This window comes from Lissotriton vulgaris, chromosome 5, assembly GCF_964263255.1.
Source record: "Lissotriton vulgaris chromosome 5, aLisVul1.2, whole genome shotgun sequence".
Classification (NCBI taxonomy): Eukaryota; Metazoa; Chordata; class Amphibia; order Caudata; family Salamandridae; genus Lissotriton; species Lissotriton vulgaris.
The window spans coordinates 231,022,990-231,050,430 of NC_141693.1; the positions used below are offsets into that span (position 1 = coordinate 231,022,990).

At 44.3% G+C, this 27,441-nt stretch overlaps 1 protein-coding gene across 2 annotated transcripts in view; it reads right to left on the reverse strand.

Annotated features, from left to right (window-relative positions):
- The window catches only part of RNF224 (ring finger protein 224), a 103,375-nt gene extending 76,328 nt beyond the window's left edge, over nt 1-27,047 (reverse strand). Inside the window, exon 1 of one of the 2 annotated variants that reach the window (XM_086921234.1) lies at nt 26,797-27,047. The gene's annotated coding sequence lies outside the window, so the exon portion shown is untranslated. Of the gene's footprint in view, nt 1-26,742 lie in introns of both variants that reach the window. The other variant, XM_086921233.1, reaches the window with a different exon arrangement.
- Nucleotides 27,048-27,441: the final 394 nt, after the last annotated feature.

The following is a 27,441-nucleotide window of genomic DNA, read 5'->3' on the forward strand; positions in this document are numbered from 1 at the left end:
CTGTCTTCCTCGTGAATACCCACTGCAGAAAACAACTGAATTTCTCGAAATAGGCACATGAAATCGAGCATCCCATTGGCATACATTTATCCATGTAATAGCGACCCTGAAACTGGAAACCAAGGAGACGCTGATCGTCTGGGTGTACCGGGAGCAACCGGAACGCTGATTCGATGTCCGATTTGGCCATCAGCGTCCCGGGCCCCAGGCAATTCAACATGGCGACGGCCTCATCGAAAGATGCGTACCGCACCGAACATACTTCCGGATCTATCGCATCATTTACGGAAAGACCATGTGGGGCTGACAAATTGTGTATCAGCCGAAACTCCCCCGGGTCCTTCTTGGGAACCACCCCTAGAGGAGAACACACAAAATTAGCAACTGGCGGCAAATCGAATGGACCGGCGACACGACCTCGAGTCACCTCTTTCCTAATCTTTACTTGAACCACTGCCGTGTGCTGTAAGACCGACATTTGATTCTTACAGTCCGGTACCCCCTGAAAATCCCCCACTGGGATGCGGAAACCATATGAAAACCCGTTCCGCAACACCCCAGCGGAAGCATAATCTGGGTATTCGTTGAGCCAAGGAATCATTGCCATGGTATCAATCGGGGTCGGTAAAGGCGCCCCTCGGACTACATTAGACCTGTTTGGCGCCTCCCTTACCACCGTTATCACCCGTTTTGGCTCTGCACATGGACTCAGGATGGGATGGCTGCCCGCATCCCCCACACTCATGTCTGAATTTGCATGACCCCTGGGGCCTGGTACATTTGCCCCTGTTAAAATTCCAACATATCCCCCTTTTACCTGTGTTGCCACTCGGCTTCGTGTGGGACTCGTTACCTGTACCTGTCCGAAAGGGCGTCCCAGAGTTTTGGCAGGAGGATTCCCCCCCGTTACTCCCTACTAACGGCACCTTCAACATCCCTGTACTCTCCATTTTTTGCCAAGACACAGAGTCGTAACAGTCCCAGGACAACAACGGGTTGTGTTCCTTAGCTTTTCTAAACAGATTATCATAGCAGAACCACTGATTGCCCCCATATGCCACAGAATACTCCATAATACGTGACTGATAGATGGGTAACTCGGTCAACAACTCAGGTCTGCGTTCCCCCATGATGGAAGTAAAAATTCCCCACGCTCTGCCCCAAGTACCAATGGTCTCATCAACCTTAAAGGCGGCCATTTTAGCGCGCCAAACACTCGGATGCATGAGCTCCTTTTGACTCTTTACATGCTCGATCTCGTAATGGTCGGTAAGCAATGAAAACATGTTTACATATTTGTCCGCCCAAATCAACTCCTTGACTTCTAGTGGGACGTGCTGGGCAATCTTCTCCTTTCGAGAAGGTGCAGAGTCCCCCCCCGCAATCGGCAATGGCCGCTTACCTGAAGTAGACCCCACGCTTGTCGCCGAACTTGGGCCTGCTGTACTTCCAACCGCTGGGACCTGCGGGGGAACAGGAGATGGAGCTTTCGCAGCCTCCCTCGATTCCCGCAGTTGTCTCATCACTGCCCGGGCGTCGTCAGCCGTGGCGCCCTCGCTATCGTTTCCCAACCACGCTGCCAATTGCGCCGCTAACTCGGGGGGCATATCCTCCCTGTTCGCAGGGGTGACCACCACAGGGATTGGGTTCCCCTCCTTTGGCGCCGGGGTTGGCTCTTCTCGTGGCGCTTCGGGAACCGGGGTCTCCCCCCCAAGTGCTCCCCTTCTGGGCCTCTTGCTCTTTCCACCGGGAATTGTTCCCGGTAAAGGCCGTTTCGGTCCTCCCTCCCCGTCCTTGGCCTCAACCTTTCTCTTCAGATCGGATATCTCCTTCATGAGCATACGGAGCATCTCATCGGTACCGACCCGCTTTCCGACCTTCTTGGGCATTCTTAGACTGGATATCTGTAAGACAAAAAGAGGGATTACAACGCTCAAAATTGGCTCTTCGTTCCGTCTCGAGCTCACGTGCAGCGGGGAGGTGCAGCTTCTGAGCACAGGAACAAGAGGATGCTTTTTTGGCTTCCGCTCCTTTTATCCGTCTTCAGGGTGGGCGTAAACCCGCCCCCACCTGCCTCCGAGGGCGTGGCCGGCCGCGTCGGTGTCTAGGCCAGCCCACTCTAGGGCGGGAAAAAGGCGCGCCCCGGCTACGCCGCTTCGGGCATACCAGCCGAGACACGCCTCCCGCCCAAGATGGCTTCCCGGGGGGATCGTGGTACTCCACCATACGTTCGGGGGGACCGAATGGTCGCACCTTTCCATACTGTTTGTGTACAACCAGAATTCAGCCTGGTTACGCCTTTTCAAAAGGAGGTGTACATGCAGCCATTGCAGCTCTTGTTGTTGTTTTTTACCCTCTCATACCACCTAATTATGAAGTTTTCTGGCAGTGGTGGATTTACTACCTAGCTCCGCAACCCCATGACGTTAATACTAGCACAAGGCGTGCCTCAAGGATCTTTTACTCTTCTTCACCGCCATGCTTTGGCTTTGTTGAGGACAGCCCTCCTTTGCCTTGGGCCCTTGATGCGTCATAATGCATCTGCCTTGTAGTAGCAGGTGTAAGGCCACTCCAGTTACTGGCTATTGCATGAATATGTCAGCCCCTGAAACATCACTGTTCTGTTGCTGCCAGTTGCTATTCCAATTTGCCAAGCTTGTGGTGTTTATGTTGTTCCATTTCACTCTTCTTAGTAAATTGTAGGTTTCTTCCCCCATGGGAGAGCCCAGGGTGTTTATTGTGTGGAGGCTGCGTGACTGCAAAGATATTAAGAGGGATAATGGCAGGTGGTTGTTAGACTGCTGGCGCTTTATTGAGAAGCCCAAGGGCTGGGCCGATAGGGTACAGCTCATGAACATGTAATCCAGCGTTGAGACACTGTTATAAGACTTGGGCATTTTAAATGATGAGATTCCGTCTTGTACTGATGTCAGTTGATGTGCTTCGTGAAATTAGTTGAGGCTAGTGCCTGCAGCAACGAGGGGGTATTTGCTCACATGCATGGCCCCTATATTGCGTGTGTTGAAGTTGCCACTAATGATTATATCGCTGGTTGGGTGGGTGTGAATTAACTCTTCCAGGGTGGCCACGAGTTCTCTAATAGTCTGTAGCCTCAAGCTGTCTTTACTACTGAAATAGATATTTATTAGCAGTATCCATGTGCTGAGCCCCATCATCTTCAATCCTGTCAGTCCCACGACCTGTGCCATGTCTGTGGTTAGATTTATTTTTACTGTTGTTATCACCAGCGCCAAGTTAACGTAGATAGAGAGGCCCCTATGGGGTCTGCAAAAGAAGAATGGGCCATGCTAGTGGTCTTTGCTAGAGTGAGTCCTGACTCTTAAGTACTGTCCCTGCAGTTCTAGAAGTCTTAGTTCAGAATGACTTATTCTGAACTCTCTGAAAAATTTGGAATTAGGAAAAGTTTTGACTACCAGACCTCCGGAGACTGGGACCGAACCCACGTCAATCTGCCCAAGGAGCGACATCAGTAAGCAAGAAAATCAGGTTGGTCCCACTCTGAGCTTTTTGCCGTCTGAAAATCCAGTTCAGTGGAGCAAGTCTATCCGGATTCAGTGTGACCTTCCTGTAGACATCCTGCTTCCTTACCTTGATGAAATAAAAGACTACAGTCCTGATTATGATTTAGGCGGTCCAATAGACTGCCAAACACACGGTGGCAGTGCAGCAACTGCTGAACCAGCGGTCTGACTGCCCTATTACGAGTTGGGAGGTTTGGACCGCCATTGGATCCATGATCCCTCAATGGTGCCGCTGTGGTACCGTCAAGCATATTATGAGTTTCCTCACCGCCGCAGTTTTCATGGTGGTGATCTTGCCATGAAAATTGTGGTGGTGAGGAAACCGAGGGGGCCCTCAGGGCCAACTGTTGCCCTGGGCGAGGGAATTCATGCAGGGGGCACATGGTGTGTCCCCATGCCTGCATGCACCCCCGGTTCCTGTACGGCATGGACTTCATAGTAAATGCCATGCAGGAGCATGCTTTGGGGCTCCCATTGCAGTGCCTTTTTAACAGGCACCGTCATGGAACCGCCAATGACTTGCCGCAGACCATGCAGACCACGAATGAACTCATAATCTGGTGGGCGGTGTGCGGATGAGTTTGGGGATGTAAGAGCAGGGCACTGGCATGGCAGTCTGCTCCTACACCCCCAAACCCATAATCAGGCCTTAAGCTGAAGATAGAAATCTGAACAGTCAAAGGTGTCAAAAGTATTCAGCTGACAAGAGGATTTCTCTTGGTGCAAATTATGAACTTTTCCCACACTGAGCTTTTCCCGCCATAACCAACAATTTTAGCAGGACCTCATTTAATGGCTATTAGACTTCAAGAGGACTTCTTTGGATACAGTCTGCAAACCTGCCCTGCTTAGGAATTCAACTTCAATTTCTAGGACTAAGTCAGGTAACATCTTTAACTGGGATGTACCTGCTAGGTGTATCTGGCCCACGCTCCATCACAGTCAGCCTGAAACCATGCCTAGATCCCCAGTCAAACTGTAACAGTACCTTCTATTGGCGCTTTTTTTCTTCTTGGCACTTAGTTCTCTTAAGTTTAAAAAAAAAGATATTTACGGTTTCCCTTATAGAACTTTTTTTATTTTGGTGTTATTTTATTTATTAAATTTCCCTCTAATTTGATCAATTGAATTCAATTTCTGTATTGCGATGTGTTTTGGTGGTTTTTAATGGTCTTGCAATTTCACTAAGTTAAGCCCGTCTGTGAGCCTATCTGCCTATCTGCTCTATGCCTCAGCTGCAACGGGTTGAGCTGAGATTTAAATTACTGAAACCTTTGCCTGGCCTAACAGAGTAGTGACTTTATTACTTTTGGTGGACTACTATCCACCCATTTAATAATCTACTTTCTTACAAGGGACAGTCATGTGACCAGACAGTAATACCCAAATTTTCTAGCAAACATCTTAGTACAGTGAGGGGAGGGGGCGGCTTTTGCACTGGTGCCACCTGATGCAACAATGGATGTTGTAGCCCCCCCCCACCCATAACCCCCTCCATGGACTCTCTCACTACCACCCTTTAACTGTACCCCTCAAGTATCCACAAACACTCCCTCGTTCTCATGCATTTCTTTTGTTTTATAGCGCCACTCCTGCCAGTGTAAGGCATCAGAGCACTTCATATCACACACACCTTACACAGAGACAATGAATCGTAAGTGTGTAAATCAGTATACAGAAAATGTTACATCAGACAGAGGAATACAAGGTGTACCAGTCACAAGTCATCCATACTGGTAGGCAGTATAGTTTAAGAGTCCTTGGTCTGAAGAACCACAAACTCACAATTTAAAACGTAAAACCATGGTTGGGGGTTGGCTTTACTAATAAGAACTGGTTTCTACCCAAGTAAACCGTTTGCAACAATAGGATAATGAGAGACTAGGGGAAAAAAAAAACGCTCTCTCTATACCGTAAGTTTGCATGCAGCTCTTTGATGATAGTTAATAGCTAATTTTTCTATATTAGGATTTAAACTTATAAACTGAAAGTAGCACAAATGCCTGTCTGACAGAAGCAGTAACTCTCTGACCTATTTACATTATATGCAGTTTGTGATCTGCCTGATACACGTGCTTTGCAGCAGGCATTTTATCCTCCTAGGCTACTTTATGATGAGTCAAAACTTCCACCTCTCTGCAGCAGGTACATTAATCACCAGAGTTATCTTGACATTTTTATGGTTGCCTGAAAATTGCTGGAGGCAAGGAAAGTGGTAGCAGTTGCTTTTAAAACCATTCTGTCCATGAAAACATGCCGCCACCCGCCCCCACAAAAAAAAAGTCTGCGGCCGGTGTGGGGGCACTGATCGCACACCCCTAGATACCTTGCGCTATTGCTTTTGGGCATTACCACGGTACAAATCATTCTAAATGAGAGCTCAGTCAGGAGTTACACTTGTCCTGACTAATATTATTTTCCTCAGTGATTGTTTTGCTCTCCAGAGTATTATTCTTATTGTGAGGATCAGAAATACTCCAAATAGAGACCGTTTTCAAAGGAAAGGGTAGAATTTATGGGACTAATCTTACTTATGGAACAATAAATTATCTGCAAGCAATTATTGTTCCTGAAGCCTGTCAAAATAGTACTTTATAATTAATTGTGACACTGAAGAGAGCCTTATGTTTATTTATGTACTGACTCAAATGAGGTGGTTGACGACGTGTTTGAATAATTTGCGTAAGACCTGTCAATCCGCCTTAAATAAACAAAGAGCTGCTTTGTTTCTATCTCATGTTTCCTCGGGAGCTATTTTGACTATTCCATGTTTGCAGTTTCAGTTTATATTGACTTTTACAGAGCCTAATTTGTGATAAAATATGTACTGAATCCCAAAGTGTTTTATGGAGTCCACTGTGCAGTTTTGCCGAATACCAGGATTGCAGAACACCAAAGCTGCCATATCTTGATTAAACCTCGTGTCTCTTTATTTCACCACCTGACTCTGCACTTTCTGACTCTTTTTCTCATTCTTGCACGTCCTTTTGCATCCCCGTCTTTCCCCTGTCACAGTTGTCCTACCTTTCTCTCCCTCCTTCTTTCTCCCTTTTCTGCCTTCCACCGACTAGCCCTGACGCCTCTGAGTCAAAGCCTAACGATGAACCATAGGGTGCTCTTGCAAAGAAATAAGAAAAGACCTGGAGATAAACTTACCAAAGTGTTTATTTTATTTTAAATTGAAAGAGAGGAATCTTAAAAAGATGAAAGACCGCGGCCAACCTATAGAACCCTGATTATGCCAGACCTTATTGGAGCAATGAGTAGCATAGGTGGAGAGAGGGTTGATATTTTCTGAGTACATGTCAATAATGGGTTTATGAGAAACATGCAGTCCTTGCATTTAGATCACCTGTCATAATGGTGTGTCCTTGCTTAGCTAAGGTTATTCACTCATGTTGAGCAATGTCCTCCTCTTCCTTTGGGCAGGCCCATGCCCACCCTCAGTGGTCTGGTTACCAGGAAAAGTGTTTCCGAGATACATAAGGGAGTCCCTGAATTTGCCTATCTGTGTACAAGTACAGGTAGTAGCAAGGATCTAAATGTAACAGAATAACCAAAAACTCGTTAAAAAGTTGAGATCATAGTAGATACACATCACACCTCAATCCAGGTCATGTGAAATATTTTGTACCCACATATTAGGCCAGTCTCTTGGAATGTTTTCACCCCTATTACTTCAAACTTATCAAGGCGAAGATTAATACTCAGCAGATACCATTCTTCCCCTACTCTCTAATGATCATAATCAAGCCCTCATCCCATATCGGCTCCAATTCTTGTAATTGTCCCTTGAACATGGATCAGTTCCTGACCCTCTAAAAATGTACCACAGTTGCCCTCTCCTAAAAACACCACTCAGACCATTAACAGAAAAATATCTATCACTGTCCTCCCTTTCTAGCAAACTTCGGTTTTCACCTACACAACACAACCCTTGGGTGACTTCTTATCTTACTTCTGATCCAGACACTACAGTGAACCACCCTTTTCAAAAGTGCTGATGACATACTATGGCTGTTTATGGAGGGAAGCCCATGTTTTGCAGAATCTGCTTGTGGTTGCCTTATCAGAGCATTCCCAAAGTGGGCTATGATATCTTCTCAATATACTCTGTGAGAGTAGGTAACTGGGTAGCACTGTCTTGAAATGGTCATCCTCATACTTAACAAATAGCAGTGTGAGAAGATTGGAAATTCACTCTTAGTCTCCCCAAAGTTCCCTCTGTAGTTTGTTAGGGTCCCATGGTAGCTCCTACTCCCCCGCCAACCTTGTGGGTGTTATGCTGCAAAAAGGAGCCATCTTGTTTTACGAAGATGCTTATGATAGCCAGCTATACCTAATCATAAATGGAAGGAGTGCATGCATACCTGTATCAGCTGCCTTACCAAAGTAGAGTCCTGATGACCAAGATGGCATTAAAACTTAAACAAACAAAAAACTGAACTCCTCCTCCTTTCGTCAAATGTAAAGTATGATGTCTCTAATCGATGAACTAACCAGATTAGATATAAGAGTATCTCTCTCCAAACAGAAACATCAGCAAAATCCCTTGGCTTCACTCCATATTCTGCATTCCATCCTGATGGGCATGTCAGAAACACGACAAAGTGCCAGATTCAGTGCAAAGCCAGTGAAAAACATCAGATCCTACCCCCACAAGGTAGACCTAACGTGAGTAGAAAAAGCTCTTGTTTCTTTTGGAAAAAGTATGGTAAGATCCTACTAAAGGGTCTCCCAAAAATTCACCTGTAACTCTCACAGCTATTCTTCACTTGGAGGACCATCTCATCTCTTGCGCTAGAAAGTATAAACACATCAACTGTGTTTTAATCGCTCACAGATAGCTACCACTTCAAAAGACATATTGTCTGAAAACCAGCTTGGCTCACCTGAAAAGCACAAACCAAAAGTGGAGGGGGTCTCCCAAAACAAGCAGTCACTATGCCATGCTCCTTAGTGCTCACCAGGCACAGTAAATGTGTCCTTATAAAACTCTGACCCACATGCTTCTACCTGAAAATGAAATCTTTGGTGGAAGTATCGTCCCTAAAAACAAAACAAAGGGGGCATATTAGCAAGGGCGTTATCGCCACTTTAGCGGCACTTTTTGCCGTTAAAGCGGCAATATTTTATTCGCCCAATTACCAAGCTGTTAGCGACAGCTTCCAGGTGATAGCGGCAGGTTTGGGGCCCGCTTTGCATGTCAGCGATATTTATCACTAATGACATGCAAAGTGGGCGTACCCAAACTGGTAGCGATTGAAAGCAGTCGCTAACACAGCTATCGCCTATTAGCAATACCCGTGACGCGATTGAAAAAAAACGCTAACCCCGATTAGTGCCAGGATTTTACACCTGGTACAAACCTGACTTAGCCATAATAGTCAATGGGCGGTGGATTCTATGGCTAAGTCCCCACCTGCCTATTTGAGAGATTTTCCTAAGCAATAGGATTTTCATCGCTGGAAATCTCACGTTAAACATGGGATTTGCCACTATCGCTGGATTTTTTATCGCCGTGGAGATAAACGTTGGTAATACTGTGTTATTTCCGCGATAAAATCCAGCGATAGGAGGCGATTAAAAAAAAATTAGCTAAGCGCAGTTTGCGATCATTTTCGCAAGTTGTTGCTAATATGCCACAATGTTATCTCTTGAAATCACACATTTCAGTCAGAAAATCACTTTAAAATATTTTTCTCGAAATGCCCCCAAAATGGCTAGACCTGACAATCAATGTGAAACGTACCCCTTCCTTTATTCTTTTGGAGAAAAAAACGTAAATAAAATTTTTTCAGAGGTACTACTCTCTCTTTGTAATATGCTGCCAGTTTTTTTACTGACCTCCAATTTAGCTGCTATTTATTCCGGAAGCGTATTCGTTCCCTGAATAACCATCACTCTCTCCTTGCTCTTTCGCCTTTCATCCTCTAAAATAACCATTCATTTTTAGATTCTTCCTACAGCGACTCTCGCTATTACAGGTACTGCTCTCTAATATTTCCGATACCAATATATTCTATAAGTGTTAATTAGCTGTACATTTCAACCTTTACACCTCTGCTTGACTCGAATATGTAAAAGTACAAAGCAAACTGTTGATCAAATGTGTGCTATATACAAGCAAAGTAATTAAAAATGAATTAAATAAAAAAAAAATCGTCCCTCTCTGAATTTGGAACAATAGATCGGGTTTTGTTAGCACCTTTCGGTAACAAGATAGCCAACTTTTCAAGTACCATGAAACCCCTAACCCCAAGCCTAACTTGGACACAAAGCAGAACATTTGAAAACATAAACACATAGAACTATGATGTCAACATGTTAATTTTTTGTTTTATCTGTCCCCCGATAGGCGTCTTTATAACATGTTTTGATTGTAATTTTATTATCAGCCGCAATCAAGTGGTGAGCAAGGTAGGACTCATAATTTTAAGTAGGAGAATGGTAGTGAGATCCTCTCCCATTGGATAGCATTGTTGTTTATTTTGCTATGACAAAAGGACTGCAATTCTTATAATTGTGAAACATGTATGAACATCATAGTGACTGCGATCAAGTACTTATAGTGAGAAGTATATTTTAACTGCATTATGTGTACCCATTGTGACACTATCGTTTTCATTGTATTGCATGAATTCTTGCTGTATGGTTTATTCTTTTACCGTAGATGTATTTTTAGAGTACTAATAAAATGTTTGTCTTTTAACTAATTCTGGGTGGACATTTACATTTTTATTGGACTTGGGATAAGTGTGTCGTGCTGTATTTACTTCCAAGTGCCACACTGCCTCCGTTGAGCTAGGCCGTGACTGCTCATCTCCTCTACTCTGCAGACCTAAGGAGACTTTGGATACCAACCTCCCATCTCAGGCCAAGTTCCCAGCATCTTAGTCTAAAGGGAACAACACATAAAATATCTCCTTTGATGTTGTGTGGTGGTCCCATCAACTGCAGGGTTGTGAGAAGAAAGAACTGACATCTTGCACTCAGGTAGTGTCAGCACAACAAGTACATACCAGATTGGTGCATATCCTATTTGTTGAGTACTGTAACCCACCTACAGATTGAATGGCCCAGGCAATATGCATATCCTATATGCAGTTTTTATAGCACGTCAACATCTGGCAATGTGCAAGATAAAATGTGCTATGTTAAACCTTCAGAGAGGGATAAACTGTAATTCAGGCAGTGATATATCCTACAGAATTAAGAATTAAACAAAACAAGGGCATCCTACAATTGGGGACTATCTTTATGAGCAGCAGTGTAATATCAACAACATGGAGAGGTCATTGCTACATATGTACATCTTGCATATGGGTATAAGTTATATCTGCAGAACTGTGACATCTTAAAGTTTCAATAATTCCTTTTTTTTAGTTCAAGAAGAATTTTATTAATCATAAAATATGGCAGCAATACATAATAAAGCAAGAGAAAATGAGGGACAGGAGGGGAGGGAAATGGGAAACAGAGAAAGAATAATCAGGATATACTTTACAAGAGATTAAATAGCAAAAGACTTATCATGGGCAATAAGAGTAAAAAGAAGGAATACAATAATTATACATCAGAAACAAATGCGAATAAAGACAAAACAGATAATAATGCAGAAAAATAAAGGAAATGCAAAAGGTATCATGGGGGTTCGGGAACCTCCTGCTGAGCAGGTTGTGGGCAGAAAGAACGAGTCACACAATTGTCCAAATACATTGTAACAGGAAGCCATGGGTCTGCACGTTTGGCTGCCAATTGGGTAGGGAAAAACAAAAGCAGTATCAAGCCTGTGATTATGACAAACATTGTACCACCATGCTTTAAAAGAAATGTCAGAAGAAGTCTTCCAATTAATAGTAATCTGTTGGAACGCAACAGCCAAAAGCAAATCAACAATGCGAACAAGTAGGTCCGTCTCCTTTCAGCAGGGAGAGAGGCTCCCTAGAAAGAGATGAGTATGGGACAAGAGAATACATTGATGGAAAATTACGTTAATTTGAGCCCAAACCTGCAACCAAAAAGCATGAACATTTTTGCACAGAAATAGTATATGAAACAGAGTAGCGTGAGGTAAGGAACAGGACCAGCATACATCTGGAACAATAGAGAACCGTTTGTTAAGGGTAAAAGGAGTATGGAGCAACCTCTTATATATAAAAAAATAAGGATTGCGTCAAGGACGCCGCTCTAGACGTTTTACGAACCTTTGTCCATATCCTGTCCCACAAGGGTATTGGCCAAGACACAGCAAGGTCCTGTTCCCACTGCTCCTCCACCCTAGACTTAGGTCTAGTAGATGTATGAGCATGAAGATGCTTGTAAATAACGGAAGCTTTCGGAGCAGTATGCAGGAGAGAATTAAGTCGAAGAGCAGGGTCAGGAGAAATCGAGGGGGATGGTGTCTGCATAAGTCGTGTGTAGATCTCCATGACCGCTGCTTTAAGCAGAAGGTATTTGGGGGCAGAGGAGGAGGGCAAGTCAAAGGAGGAACAAAGAGTGTGAAAAGGCAGAAAAGTGGAATGTGAGAACAACTGTGAAATCCAGAGCAATCCTCTGGTCCTCCAGGATTTCCAGTAAAGGGGTCTATTATGAATTAAAAGATATTTGTAATGCCAAATGGCGGACAAGAGAAAATCAGCAATGGTCGTAGGGGGAGGAGGATTGGAGGATAAAAGGAGCTTAACGGTAAATTTATGAATAGGAGTGGGAATCAAGAAGGGTTTACGTGAGAAAGAAATATATTTAGCGAAGGAAAATGGAGAAAGGAAAAGGCGCTCAACCTTAGTCCATAAAGGGCAGGGGGAGGCGGGATCTTGGAGCCAAAATGAGGCTTGGCGTAACAAAAAGGCTTTTTGATAAGCTGGAAAGTCCGGAAAATTGACTCCACCTTCAGAAAAAAGACGGATTAGTCTAGCAAGGGACATTCTGGGTTTCTTGTTATGCCATAAGAAGGAGGACAGGATCGAATTAACTTAAAGAATTGGGCGGGAATGGAGACAGGGATATTAGAGATTGTGTAGAGAACTATAGGGGACAACATCATCTTAATGGTGTCGAGACGGCCCCACCAAGACAAATATAGAGGATGTCATCTAGCTGTAAGGTCAGATAGTTTCTGAGAGCATTTGGTCAAACAGAGGGAAATGGTGTCTGAGATGGAGGGGGTGATGTGCAAACCTAAATATTTAATATGAGAGGGACTACAGGCAAAGTTGGAAGCACTGAAGTCAGGTTTAAAGGTAAACTTCATCAAGGGTAAAATCTCACACTTGTCATTGTTAAGCTTATAGCCAGAGATGGAGCAGTAATTCTGCACTTCCTCTAGGACAGCAGGAATGGAGTCTGTGGGATTAGAAATGAAGAGTAAAATATCTGCATGGGCAGCAAGTTTAATGGAAGATTCCGCAGTCTGAAAGCCATGTATGTTGGGATTCTGGCGAAGCTTGGATAAAAAGGGCTCTAAAGCGAGATTGAAAAGAAAAGGTGAAAGGGGGCAGCCTTGGCGAACGCCTCTATCAAGATCAAAGTTAGAGGAAATCTGACCATTCGCATAGACTGCAGCCCGTGGGTGAGAGTACAACAGTGAGACTATGGAAGTGAATTTAGGGCCAAAGTCAAACCATCCGAGAATATGGAAAAGGTATGGCCATTCGACCCTATCAAACGCCTTCTCGGCATCTAGGGCGATCGCTGCAAGGGGAGGCTGGAGGTGGGATGACTTTGACAATATGTTGAATAAAAGTCTGGTATTGTCAGTAATGTATCGACCCTTAACAAAACTAGACTGCTCTTCGCCCAAGAGGTCAGGAAGTAAATGGTCCAACCTTATCGCCAACGCCTTAGCGAAGATTTTGTAGTCAATGTTGACAAGGCAAATGGGTCTGTAATTTTTACAATGCTTTGCATCCTTCCCTTCCTTGGGCATGAAACAAATATGTGCGTCAGAGAAGGTTCCTGAGGAATTACCCAAATCAGCAAAGGTGTTGAGGAGAGAGTGTAGTTTGGGGATTAACAAGTTGGAAAAGGGGAGATAAAACTCAACGGTAAAACTATCCGGTCCAGGGGCTTTATTAAGTTTGAGATGCTGGAGTGCGGTAATCAGTTCCTTCTGTGAAATGTCATTTTCCAAGAAGGAAAGATCAAGAGGGATGTGTGCAGGCTTTTGGATAGTAGAGAAGAAATGTGTGAGGGAATTAATAGAAGGTTGGGTTTCGGAGGTGTATAGGATTTTGTAGAAGCGGGAGAACTCAGTAAGGATGTCAGCGTCCTTGTACTGTAAGTTAGAATTGGTGCCATAAATAGATTCAATGTTCAGTCTATTGTGTTTGACCTTCAAATGAATGGCAAGTATTTTCCCAGCTTTGTTTCTTCCACCATAAAACGTAGCACTAGACTTTAGCAAATATAAGGAGGCATCTTCTGTTGACTTCTCATTAAATTTCATATTGGCAGCGACAAGAGCCGTCAGACTATCTTTTGAATGTGAGGTGAAGTAGACATGTTCCAAACTCTTAATGTCACAAAGGAGATTTTTAGTGAATAGGCATGCAGTCCTGCGCTTCTTTGCGACATAGCCAATAATAAAGTCATGCGCAGCTGCCTTAAAAGCATCCCAAATGGTGTGATTCGGGAAGGAAAGGGTATCATTGAACAGGAAAAATTCATCAAAAAAGGCAGTAAAGGAAGCAGTGAATTTGGGATCTAAGAGGAGGGTATTGTTGAAGCGCCACCTCTTAGGCCCATTAATCTTAGGAAGCACGTCAACGCTGATTACAACAGGGGCATGATCCGAGAGCAAAATCGGACCAATTTCAGCAGCGGTGAGTGACTGAGCAAGAGTATGAGAGACAAAAATATAGTCGATCCGCAACTGGGATCGTTGAGACGGTGAGTAAAAAGTAAACTCCCACAAGGTCGGATTACACAATCCCCAGGAATCAACAAGCTTATGCTGGGAGATAGCTTGAGTAAAATGTCTGTGTGATTTATTGGGAACATAAGTGGCGTCGGAATTCCTATCAATTAAAGGATCTAGGGGATGATTACAATCTCCAGCTAGGATAAAATGATCATCCATAAATTGGGTGATACGTTGAGAAAACTCAGCCCAAAATAGAGGTTCACCATTGGTGGGAGCATAGACATTAAGGAGGGAGATTGAAACACCTCTAAGCAATAGTCTGACATGCGTCCATCTGCCATTAGCATCCGATTCTTGGGAAATAATTATAAGAGGGAGAGATTTACGACATAAAATTGCTACACCATTACTTTTACCATCACCTTGTGAATAGAAAACTTCACCAACCCAACTTCTCTTAAATTTCGCAGATTCTATGTCGGAGAGGTGGGTTTCCTGAAGGAACGCAACATCAACATTCAATTTGGCAAGGTGTGACAAAATACGTTGACGCTTAATTGGAGAGTTAATACCCTTAACATTCCACGATACTATGTTCAATGACATACTATAAACAATAATCCATAAAATACATCATAAACATAATCAGGATAAAGACCCATGAATAAGGATAGATAAAAAGAAGAAGTATATAGAATAGAGACAAAGAAAGGGAAAGATAAAGAAGAAATTGGTGAGAACAAAAGAGTATGCAGAAAGAGAGAGCAAAATAGAAACTAGAGACAGGCTCAGGAAAGTTAGAATAGGAAGAGAGAGAATATGAAGATAAATACAACCTGAGAAGAAAGAAGTTAAGGTTCCTGCACGAACAGGGAAGCTGAAACATCAATAATTCCTTTTAACATGTGCTTTTTGCATTTGGGTGTGCTATATATTTGATGCACTGATGCATTTTAGCAATGAGATTTAACGCGATATGGACGCCCTATATTCATCTGTATGTACAGCATTACAGCAGGTCCAAAATGCGGCGGCAAGGCTGCTTAAGGACATTCCTAGGACACAATCGGCGAGACCTGCCTTGAGGGCGCTGCACTGGCTCCCAGTGCGGGAGAGAGTTATATTTAAGGCACTCTGTACAGCCCATAAAATTCTTCTGGGGAAAGGTCCCCTATTCTAAAGAATTTAGTGGTCTCATACAAAGCGAGCAGAACGCTGCGCTCTGACCACAAACATCTTCTTTTAGTCCCCAGAGTTAAAAGGGCCCGCACGGGCGGGAGAAGATTCTCTTTTAACACAGCAAAGTTGTGGAACTCGCTCCCTTTAAAATTACGCGCTGAGACCTGTACATTGTGGTTTCGCAAATGTCTTAAAACCTTTCTGTTTCCTGCTTGAGTGCATCAAACTGGCCGTTTTTATTATCTGATGGTGTCTGGATAAGCGCTGGGATGCCCAAGGGTAACTGCGCGCTATATAAAATTTTAAATAATAATAATAATAATAAATTACAATATCCGACAGGATTAAGGCGTAACTCCTTTACCACATATGAAAGAAAATTAACTAAAACGATCCCTGTGCAATCTCTATATCTCCTAATCTAGATTGATTTCTGGACGTTTTTTTAACACTGTATCCTGCAACAGAGAGATTATAAAGGACTTCATATTAGCTCCTTCCTCAGCCCTGGGCATATTCAGGAATCTAAGATTGTTCCTCCATGAGTGGTTGTCCACCCTGTCGAGATCTTCCCGCAAACCTTGGTTTTGCTTAGTCAGCATGCTTATCCCTGTGCCATTTTTAGGACATCTTGACTTATCGAGCGTACCTCCTCCTCCAATGCTCTGGTATGCAAAACCACTTCATCTAGTTTCTGAGCCAAAACAGAGCAGGAGACTTGAATGCCCACCTGGTTAGCCTCCGATGCGTCAAATCTGTTTTTCATCTCTTCTTTTAAACCCAGTGATTCCTCTTCTCACTCCCTAGCTGTTACACTTCCATTTCTCTCTTGATGGTCTCTGAGTGGCTGCTTCCCTGCAAGACCAGGCTCTTCTTGTGAGGAACCCACAACAAATGTTGAGGGACTTGAACCTGGGTGACAATGATAGGTGTGGGCAAGAATTTATGTCTCTGAACTTGGAATGTTTATGGTCTTAGAACTCAGGGTAGGCTGAGACTGGTGATGCAACCCCATTTGATTGCAAGTGAGAGTAGTTCTCCTTTCCTTGTGCAGATGGGTGTGCTAAAGTACGATGATGGATTCAACCCAGATCTGTGACTGGGGTGAGTCTCGGAAAAGTTTCAGCGCTCAGTCCATCATCTCCTTGTGTTTGCTTTGTTCGCCCTAAGTTGGCAGGGTATGCGCAGACATGGGTCCCTTGCTCACTTTGCTACTGGATTCAAGCTAGCCTGGCTGATGAGGAATGTTAGCCCGAAACCGGTCCCAGGATGCTTGTTTCCGGTCCAGGGAAGACATAGCTTGGCAGTTGGGGCTGGACTGTTCCCATGAGGCACAGGGTCAAGACTAATTTGCATATAGCTGTGTCTGAACTGCTTTGGCGAAGTGAGCTAAAAATCGATGATGGATTCAACCCAGATCTGTGACTGGGGGTGAGTGTCTGAAAAGTTTCAGTGCTCCGTCCATCATCTCCTTGTGTTTGCTTTATCCAGCAGCTGATCAGGTCTATAGATCTTGCCACGGCTCGGTCGATTCCCTTTATTGTAGTCACTCTACATGCAGCCAAGGCATTTGACCGAGTTTGTTGGGCTTATTTGTGGAAGGTATTGACGGTATTGGGCTTCAGTCCCCACTTTATTTCAACTCTACAGAGGCTGTACGTAAATTGGTCGGCCAGAATTTTGCTTAATGGGTCATTGACGGGAGCTTCAGTATCTCGACATGCACTCTGCAAGGTTGCCCTCTGTCCACTTTATTGTTTGATATTTATATTACGGCATTTGCCCAGCTTCTTTGAAGAGATGTGCAGGTCACTCCTTCAGCCACACCCATTATAGTAATAAAATCGCACTATGGGGGTCATTAGGATCGCGGACGGACTTGAGTCCGTCCGCGACCCCAGAGCATGAGGGAACGTCCGCATGGGCTGCGGCGTTCCCTCTGTGCAGATTAGGATGTGACCGCCACCCTGGCGGTCACATCCTCTATTTTTAACATTGCTGCGGGTGGAGCTTCAAGCTGCACCCGCAGCAATGTTAAAAATGCATGCACAGCATTTGCGTGCAGAAAGCGGCAGGCACCGCGCGGTGCCTGCTGCATTGTGCACGCAAATGCAGGGGGGTACCATAGGTACCCCCCATGTGCACCCCCCACCCCCCACTACACCTAGGGGGCCTGCAACGGGCCCCTGCAGTGCAGTTACACATGCTTTTCCACGGCGGAAAAGCCGCCGCGGAAAAGCATGTTCCCAAGCACATCCTAATCTGGCTGACGGTGTCTATGAGACACCTTCACCATTTTAGTGCTTTTCCGCCGCGGTTGTAAGCCAGCCGCGGCGGAAAAGCTGCGGACCTAAACCATGACCCACCAGCCATCCTAATGTGGCGGTGGGTCCGCAGAGGATTTTCCGCATCCTCCGGGCCGGCGGTGGCTTCCGCCGGCCCGGAGGATGCGGAAAATCCTCCATCCTAATGACCCCCTATATGCGGATGACTTGATAATCTATCAAGACATCAAGTCCTATCAAGACATCAAGTGAATAATTCCAAGTCAGAGGTGATGTGTTGGAATGTAGCAGATTGGAAGGGGAATCTCTGGTTGAGAAGTATCTGGGCATCATTACTGTAAAGCCTCTGGAGGCGATACCACAGTACAATCTGGGGAGAGTGGCGAAGAAGGTGGATACTTTACTCGCCGGATGCAAGAACTTGCCCCAGACAATTTATGGGGGAGTGAACTTGATTAAGATGATGGTTCTCCCCAAACTGACATATCTTTTCAGCTGCATACTACTCATATATCCAAAACCGTGTATTGATTAAATCCAGGGCCAAATACCACTTTTTTATGGGACTCTGGAGGGGCTAGGCTAGCGTGGAAAATATTGAGGTGCAGGCTCGAAATGGGTGGCCTAGCTCTCCCGGATTTGAATTTGTATTGCATGGCTTTTCAGTTCAAAAACTGTGGGATGCTTCTGGGTGAGCCGGACAGCTCAACTTAGTGGAAGTAACTGGCAGAGATGGTAAGGTAGAGGGGATCCGCAGGGTTCCTATATAAGTCCCGTGCCTCAAAATCTTTTTAAAAAGTATGGCAAAAGTTTCTAAAGGCCACTTTGAGTTTATGGCTCAAAGTAAGCAGAGTCTTGGATGTTGGCAACTTGTTGGACTTGGCCCTTTTTGCAAGGTTATCCCCAAACATTTTCCTTCTTCCTCCTATTTTTTCCTGACCTGAGATAGTTGGCTTTAGGACTCTGGGCACTTTACCACTGCTAATCAGTGCTAAAGTGCGTATGCTCTCTGTATAAATTGTGTTTATGGATTGCTGTTTTCATGATTGGCATATTTGATTTACTGGTAAGTTCCTAGTAAAGTGAACTGAAATGTGACAGTGTCTGTAAATCAAATGCTAATAGTAGTCCTGCAGCACTGATTGTGCCACCCACATGAGTAGCCCTGAAAAGTTATCTCAGACTTGCCACTACAGTGTCTGTGCACAGTTTCTTAACTGCCATGTGATTTGCCAAGTACACCCACTTGCCAGGCACTAGCCTTCCCTTTTCTTACATGTAAGGTGCCACTATGTTACCTCCCTGGGCAAGATGCAGTTTATGTGAAAGGTAGGACAAGTACTGGTGTGTGTGACATGTCCTGATAGTGAAATAATGCCAATTTCGTTTTTCACTATTGGGAGGCTACCTTGCCCCATAGTATAGAATGGGAAATGCTTTGTAACATCTTACAAGTATAAATTCTCATTGGGACAAGATGGAGAAATAATGTTTAGGCTCTCTGAATTCAGAATTTATTAACACAAATTTTAGTAAAGAAGGTTTTTAAATTGTGTGTTTGAAAATGCTACTTTTAGAAAGTAGGCACTTTCTTGTTTAACCATTCTGTGTGCCTCTGCCTGTTTGTGTATTGACTGACTCCGGTTTTGGAGTGACAGGGGCTGAGGATGTGCATTCTCTCAGACAGCCACCACGTGAGGGTGTATGTGTGTCATGCCTTTCTTGAATGAGTCAGGGCTGGGCTGAATAGACCTGGGCTGCATTCAGAGTAGTGGGTAGAGATTTCACTAGCACCTGAAAAGGTCTGGTCTGCATTTAGAGTGGTGGGGGGAGATTCTCCTTGCACCTGAATAGGGCCTGTCTCCCTTGCACAATGCTGTCTCCACCCCCTGTGTTCATGCTGCACCAGTGGGGACAGAACTTGTTTGGCCTGGGCTTAGAGACCCTTACACAAAGAGAACAAAGACATTTTGGGGTATAAGTATTAGACTTAAAACAACAGAACGTTAGATCACTTTTGGAATCAAGAGGAACCTTTGCCATGGAGGAAAGCTGTAGAAACTAGGGGAGGAGTAATGCCCCTTTGCTGTGTGCTGTCTGGAGTTGGCCTGCAGTAGCTGTTTATGCCAAGGAAAGGACAAGGACTTTTCTGTGTGCTGAGTCCGACTGCTTGAGGGAGATCTCCAAGGGCTTGAGTAGAGCTTGCCTCCTGTTCTGAAGTCTCAGGGAAACAAACACTTCATGCCCGGCACCCCTGATCGTCCTTGCTGGGAGTTCCGATCTGCCAAGAGTTGCCTGTGATTGTGTTTGGCCTCTAGAGGTTGTTCTTGCTGTTGAGAGCTGGAAACACAACGCAACTAGAAGAAAATCGACGCATCGCCCTTCATGCAGTAGTTTTCCCAACGCAGCACCGTGGTGCAAGAAGAATCTCCACGCATTGCTGCGCCTTTTCCTAAACCATGCAGCACCTGTCGCTGCTGCAAGAACCAACGCATTGAGGGATCGCGACTGAAGAAACCGACACAGCACGGCTCGACGACGACGACGCATCCCAGATTTCCATGCATCGCACCTGTGTGGCAAATTTTCCCGACACATCACCCACGGACCAGAATCACCTTGGAGTCAACGCATCACTTTCCTCTACAGACCAGACACGACACAACACTTCTGCATGCAGCAGAACTGTCACATCACTTCCCCATGATCTCTAGAACTGATGCATCTCTTTGTGTTCTCAACGCTTCCCATCTCTGCAGCTGTATGGCCTTGTGAATTTTTTTGCAACTACAGGTACTTTGAGAGAAATCATCCATCCATAGTTTTCTATGGACCAAGTTGTTTGAACCCTTTAAAAGTCATATTCCTAATACATGTATGTTGGATTTTTGTCATGTTGGCCTTGTTAAAGTTTAGGTAAAATACTTTATTTTTCATAAATTGGTGTGGTGTCCATTTGTGGTGTTATCACTGTATTACTGTGTGATTTGAGTTCAAATACTTTACACCTTGTCTTTGGGATAGGCATATCTGCCCATGCCAAGCTACCCAGGGGGTTATCTAAAGTGTGTATCCCCCTTACCCCCTGACTAGAAGCAAGGGTCCCTATTTGGACAAAGGTCCATACCTCTGCCAACCAGAGACCTCCATTTCTAAAACTACTATTTTGATTTTGTACCCCAGAGTGTCTGAGGAATGGGCTGAGCATTCCACTAAGGAGGGTTTGGGGCTAGGAGAACTACCCGGGGGAATTGTTAACAGTGTAGAGGGTAGTACCCTGTGAAGTTCTACGGGTCAGTACTGGTAGTTCCCTACCAAGGTTTAAATGTCTGCAGCTGTCTTCTTGCTTTGCAGCACTATTCAGGAGACACGGGGTGTCTGGAAATTTGAGTCGGAACTGCGGGATGTGAGATCTAAAAGTAAGGAGTTTGCCATGTGGTACTGGAAGTTTTTTGAAGCTGGGGATAGAAAAACGAAGGTGCCATATTCTGTATGGGAAGGAATGATTCAGGAGACCGAATTTCAATCTGTGTGGCAAAACTACTCTGAGGTTAAACCAGCCAACCTTAAGCAAAATCATTTTTTTACCATCAACAGATTAAAAGATCGCAAAATTTTCACAGGCGCCTATCCCCAGAGTAGATGGTGTGGCCTTTTAAGAGCTGATGACCAACATGTTTTTCACCTGTTCTGGGATAAAGGATTATTGACATGATGTTGAGAATGTAGTTAAGGATATCTTGGGTGTTAATATCACATGAAGCATCGTATTTGTCCTAATGGGCATTGATGCGGCCTCTCGTAGTCTGCCGAGTAGCGTGCAGAGGGGCCTTTTGTTCTATCTTATGCTACTAGCCAGGACAGAGATCTGTAAGCGTAAGACTGATCTATCTTCTCCTAGCACAACAAACTGGCTCAAGGCTGTACATTGGAATTTTCGTATGGATATTGAGAGTAAACCTGATGGGGCACATGTGAATAACATATGGGCCGGCTTTCATAGGAGGAGTAGTATGCAGGCACCGGAATCAATAGAATGAGAGGTCCTATGTCAAGGTCTGGAGCACTGTAAGACTGAAACAATGTAATGTCCTACAGCAGAAAAGACTAAGGGAATATAACATCATATAGCATCAAGGGTGGAACCTTAAATATCCTACAGTATCAAGGACTGAACCTAATACCATCCTAAAGTTTAATATTCTACAGCAGTAAGGACTAATGTAATGTAACATCTTATAGCATTATAACATCCTGCAGTAGTATCAAGGACCGAACCTTATACCATCCTAAAGTGTAACATCCTACAGCAGTAAGGACTAAGACAATATAACATTGTATAGCATCAATGTGAACCTTAAACATCCTACAGTATCAAGGACTGAACCTTATACCATCCTAAAACATCCTAGAACAGTAAGGACTAATGTAATGTAACATCTTATAGCATTATAACATCCTGCAGTAGTATCAAGGACTGAACCGTATACCATCCTAAAGCGTAACATCCTACAGCAGTAAGCACTAAGGCAATATAACATCCGATAGCACCCAGGGTGAACCTTGGACCATCCTACAGTGTTATGGACTTAAAGTCTTGAGCATCCTATGGTATCCAGGACTGAAGTGTGAGTGTCAATGACTACCGCACTGTATGAAGGACCAGTAATTACCAACACTTTTAGCTGATTCAGATACTGCGGATGTCCCACGCCTATTCACCATATTTAGGGTGCATAGACTTCAATACAGTTTAAAAAGGGTGAAAATGACATCTGCTGCTTTTTGCCACTATCCGCCTAACTCTAAATTAGGCCCTGTATCTATCATCCCTTGAAGTGATTCACAGGTCAATCCAACAGTATACATATAGCAACACCACAGCTTACACATATCTTAATGGCTGTCATGGGACCTCGCATACAGCACTCACCACAGCTATCAAATATCTTAAATGGATGTCATGTGACTTCGCTTACATCACTCACCACATATAAAAAATACCTCAAAAGGCTGTAATGGGACTTCGCATACAGCTCTCAAAACAACTAGAAAATACCTTAAATGCCTGTCATGGGACTTAGCTTACAGCACTCACCACAGATTAAATATACCTTAAATGGCTGTCATGGGACCTTGCTTACAGGCCTCACCACAGATTACAAATACCTTTAAAGGCTGTCATGGGACCTTGCTTATAGCACTCGCCACAGCTTACAAATGCCTTAAATGGCTGCCATGAGACCTCGCTTACAGCACTCACCACAGCTTGCATATAACTTAAATATCTGTTGTGTGACCTCGCCTACAGAATTTACCAAAGTTTATATAAACCTCAAATTATTGTTATTGGACTTCGCTCAAAGCACTCACAACAGCTTACCTATAATTTAAGTGGGTGTCATGGGACCTTGCTTACAGCACTTACCGCAGCTTACAAATACCTTATATGGCTGTCTTGGGACTCACTTACAGCACTGAACACAGCTAAAAAAAAACACAGATTATGAATACCTTATATGGCTGGCGTGGGACATCATTCATATCACTTACCACAGCCTACAAAAACCTTAAATGGATGTCATGGGGCCTTGCTTACAGCACCCACCACAGCTTACATATAACTTAAATGGCTGTCACAGGATCTTGCTTACAACACTCATCACAGCCTACAAATATCTTATATGGCTGTCATGGGACCTCATTAAGAGCACTCACCACAAATTACAAATATCGTTACCGGTTGTCATGGGAACTCTATTACAGCACGTACCACAGCATAGAAATACCTAAATGGCTGTCATGGGATCTCAAAAGCACTCACCAGTAACTCAATCTCTCACGGAACACTTGATAAACAAAACAGAAGAGACGTGCACTATGGGTGAGTGTCAAAGTCCTCTCTACATAACTCACAACAAAAACATCTTGCTAACAGGGGCGTAATGCAACTCTTTAAACGTTTGCGGCACAGGGGGGCCCCCAACCATTCAGGGGTCCCCCAATCCTTCAAAGTGGCCCTATTCCACCCTATGGCCAATAAATATCTTTGAGATATTGGAGACTCAGGGGCCTGCTTCGCATTCTGTAGGGGGACTCCATCATTTTACATTATGACATTTCTTACTGGATAAGACATTAAAGGGGGTTGAACAATGTAGAGGGAAAAAACTATTTTATGGCAAGACTGGAGACTCGCACCATGTAAAACACTTTATCATCAAGCCTCTGCACAGCACTTTAAAGAACAAAACATAAGATCCCCACAACAAATGGAATTAAAATCCTTATTCTGGCTGCAAAATACCCGTTGCTGTTCAACATTCGCCCTTTTTGAAACCTGATCCTGAATAGTACATCCCAGTAGCGTGGAGAGGATGGCACGGGCCTCGGTTCAATCAAGGAAAATGGCCCATTCAATTGCATTAGGATAGTATTATATGGGTTCAATGGGCCCAATGCCTGCAGCTGCTGCACCAATGGTATGTTTGCCCCTGATGCATCCAACACTCTAGGAAGGAGGGCACCTAAGGATGTTTTGAGCAAAAAAGAAGGGTTTTAATAGGGGTGATAAAAACAAATCTCTTCTCTTAGTTCTGCACCTCTAGAAATTCACCAACAGCAGGTACTCTAGATTATTGCTGTGTTTGATGATTTGAGCTTTGGTTTTCAGATGTATAGTGACAGCAATCATCAGATGCCCCCATTAAGACAGGATTATAAACATACATCAGGGCTTTAAGTGGGCCGGGTCTCAATGGTGCTGAGCACCGGCAGTTTTTTAAAGAAGGCCTCTATAGTGCTCTGTTTTGTACCTTGGCCGAGGCGGTCCGTTTTTTTCCACATTGCAGTGACAGCAGGCACATCGATGTGCGCATGCCCACACTGCTCACTTCTTACTAGTGGAGAAGTTACTGCCTGACGTCATGCCAGGTGAGGGTTGTAGGGGAAGCGAAATCATTTAAAGAGAGTAATTTTCACTCTGAATTTCCTTCTCTTTTTGAAACTCAGGAGCAGCAACATTGTCATGGTGTCACCAGGGCTTCAAGTGGAAGTGTTTTCAATATTATATACAAGCCATAGTTGCTGTTTATTTATCTTATGCAACTAACAACCATTGACAACCCCATAAGTCCTGACTTGTTGTAGGTATGATGTTACACGTTGTATCATATATCTGGATGCAATGACAGAAACAGCAAAATACAAGTCGGGCAGCACACTGTGCTAAGCACAGATTTTTATCTTAGGTGTTTTAAGCCACGCCCTTAATGACATTGGCCACGCCACTTTGAGTGACCCCCACAGTGTTTTCATCCCACTTAAAGCCCTGACATACATCCAACACTTGCTACTACCAGCTACTTATCGCACATATGCACTTGACAAGCAAAGGAATCCTGTACCAATCGATGAACTACAGAGGGTTTTGGTGCTCTTTGACCCATCAAACAATTTGAAACTCTTTAAGGGCCTTATGTACAAAGGTAATCGTTTGCGATTACCAAATGCAAATATTTGCAAATTTTCAAATCGCTATTTGGTAATTGCAAACTCCAATGTGGAAATGCGTCTAACACAATTTGTGATTCCCAGTGGGTTGCAAATAGACCTACCTCATGTGTATTAATGATTTAGGTCTTGCTATGCGACACATTGGGAATTACAAAAATTAAAGGGATGTTCGGCTGCTGGGGGTCAGCAGACCACCATGTTTATGAATGCTTTAAATAAAACTTTTTTTTTTCTTTTAAATGCAGCCCGTTTTCCTTAAAGGATAACTAGATATTTTTTTTTTAAAACTGATAAGTTTTCTTTTCATTACTTAAGAGTAGGCAGTGGTTCGTGGGAACACTACCTGCTCTTAAATATTTTTACAAACATTCACAAAGGGAAAGGGGTCTTTTGGGGACCTCTTCCCATTTGCGAATGGGTTACCACCTACTTGAAGTAGGTGGTAAAATCCAAATGTTTTGCGACCACATTTCAGTTGCAAATCATTCACACATGCCACACCCATTTGGAATTAGGAAGGGGAGCCCTAAACATGCTCCTTCCGCATAATGAATCGCAAACCCCAAATTACGATTCGGTAATAGGTTACCGAATCGCAGATAGGGCTATGTACAGTTGAAAAAGCCTTTTTCATCGGCAAACTGTTTGTGACCACAAAAGGTATATGTGGCCCTAAATGACATATTTACCCTACTGACCGCACCTTACCCACAAAACCAGATGATAGCTCTGCCTGCAATGTAAACATTTAGAAAACCATACTGCAGACTACAGAACGGCCGCGCAATTTCATACTTGACAATAATTAGCAATAAGAATAACAGAACTGCAACATCCCACTGTATGAAGGACTGAATCAATATAACTAACTTCATATAGTGCCTAGGACTGAGACATTGTAACATGGAAAACTGAAACATTGTAATATGCGACATTATGAACGTCTAATAAAAGTACGGTGCTTTAAACCCACAATGCAATTTGAACCTCCTGGGGTTTCTTGCTTTCAGATAGATACACTCTGCATCTGACACAGGTGAAAAAAAATGTTCGTATAAGGAATTAACAATGTCTGCCCGTCCTCCTATCTTGTATTTTATGCTTCCAATTTTAAAGGTAAGGATGCTGACAACAGGTGTGTGAATAATAACTATGTGAATAATTGGACCAGTTCCCTGTATCCAAGACTTGAAGCAGCCTATGGGCGTAGAGCACTTTCGTTAGTTCGCTGATGAGTATGATGGGGGTCCCTTCTCAGGGCATGAAGAAGAACTAAAAAAAATCCTCACAACGTCACCCATTAACAGCGCGCGCTGCTCCGCTCCGTTGCGGTGACGCCATCGCGGCACCGGCTCACCTCTCTCATAAACGTCGGACACTGCGTTGACGGCGAAGACAAACCGGATCGCACCTGTCGGCAGCCATGGCCTTCCTCGTTCAGGCCTTGGAACCCGTCGCGCCGCAGTCAGCCTCCACCCACGGACGCTAGCGGCGCATCTCCAGGACCCCTCTCCGCCCAGAGGCGAGCATCGGAGGGGAGCTGCAGGGAGAGGCGGCTCCGGTACCGATGGGGCTGCCAGCTGAGGGCATGGCAGCTGCGTACTGTACGGAGCGCCGCCCGGCCCCATTCACTGTCTGTTTCGCCTGCGCAATTATAGCAGGCTCGGGTTACAGGCCGAGCTCGGCTATTGTAACCGGCATACGGAAGGATCCGCAGAAATATTGGCTTACAGAATGCCTGGCCGCACAAAGGACATGAAACCCGAGAGGGCCCTTTACGTCTTCCACAGGTTATTTAATATTCAATTATCTCAACGGTTCATACATGGCATTTAGCAGTTATTGAATCTACAGGTGCCACTGGGGAAAGACAGCCGAACTGCTCATCTATAGTGATGATTGTTTTCCTCCAGTCACCTAGGGCAGGTGCTGAAGTGTTGCGCTGGGTATGCCTGTTCTTTATGAAGGGCAGCAGTCATAAGGAGCATTTTCTTAAGGTATACATGTTGTGGAAATAAATGGCTCCAAGCTAGGGTGACCAACTGGCATAGGTGCA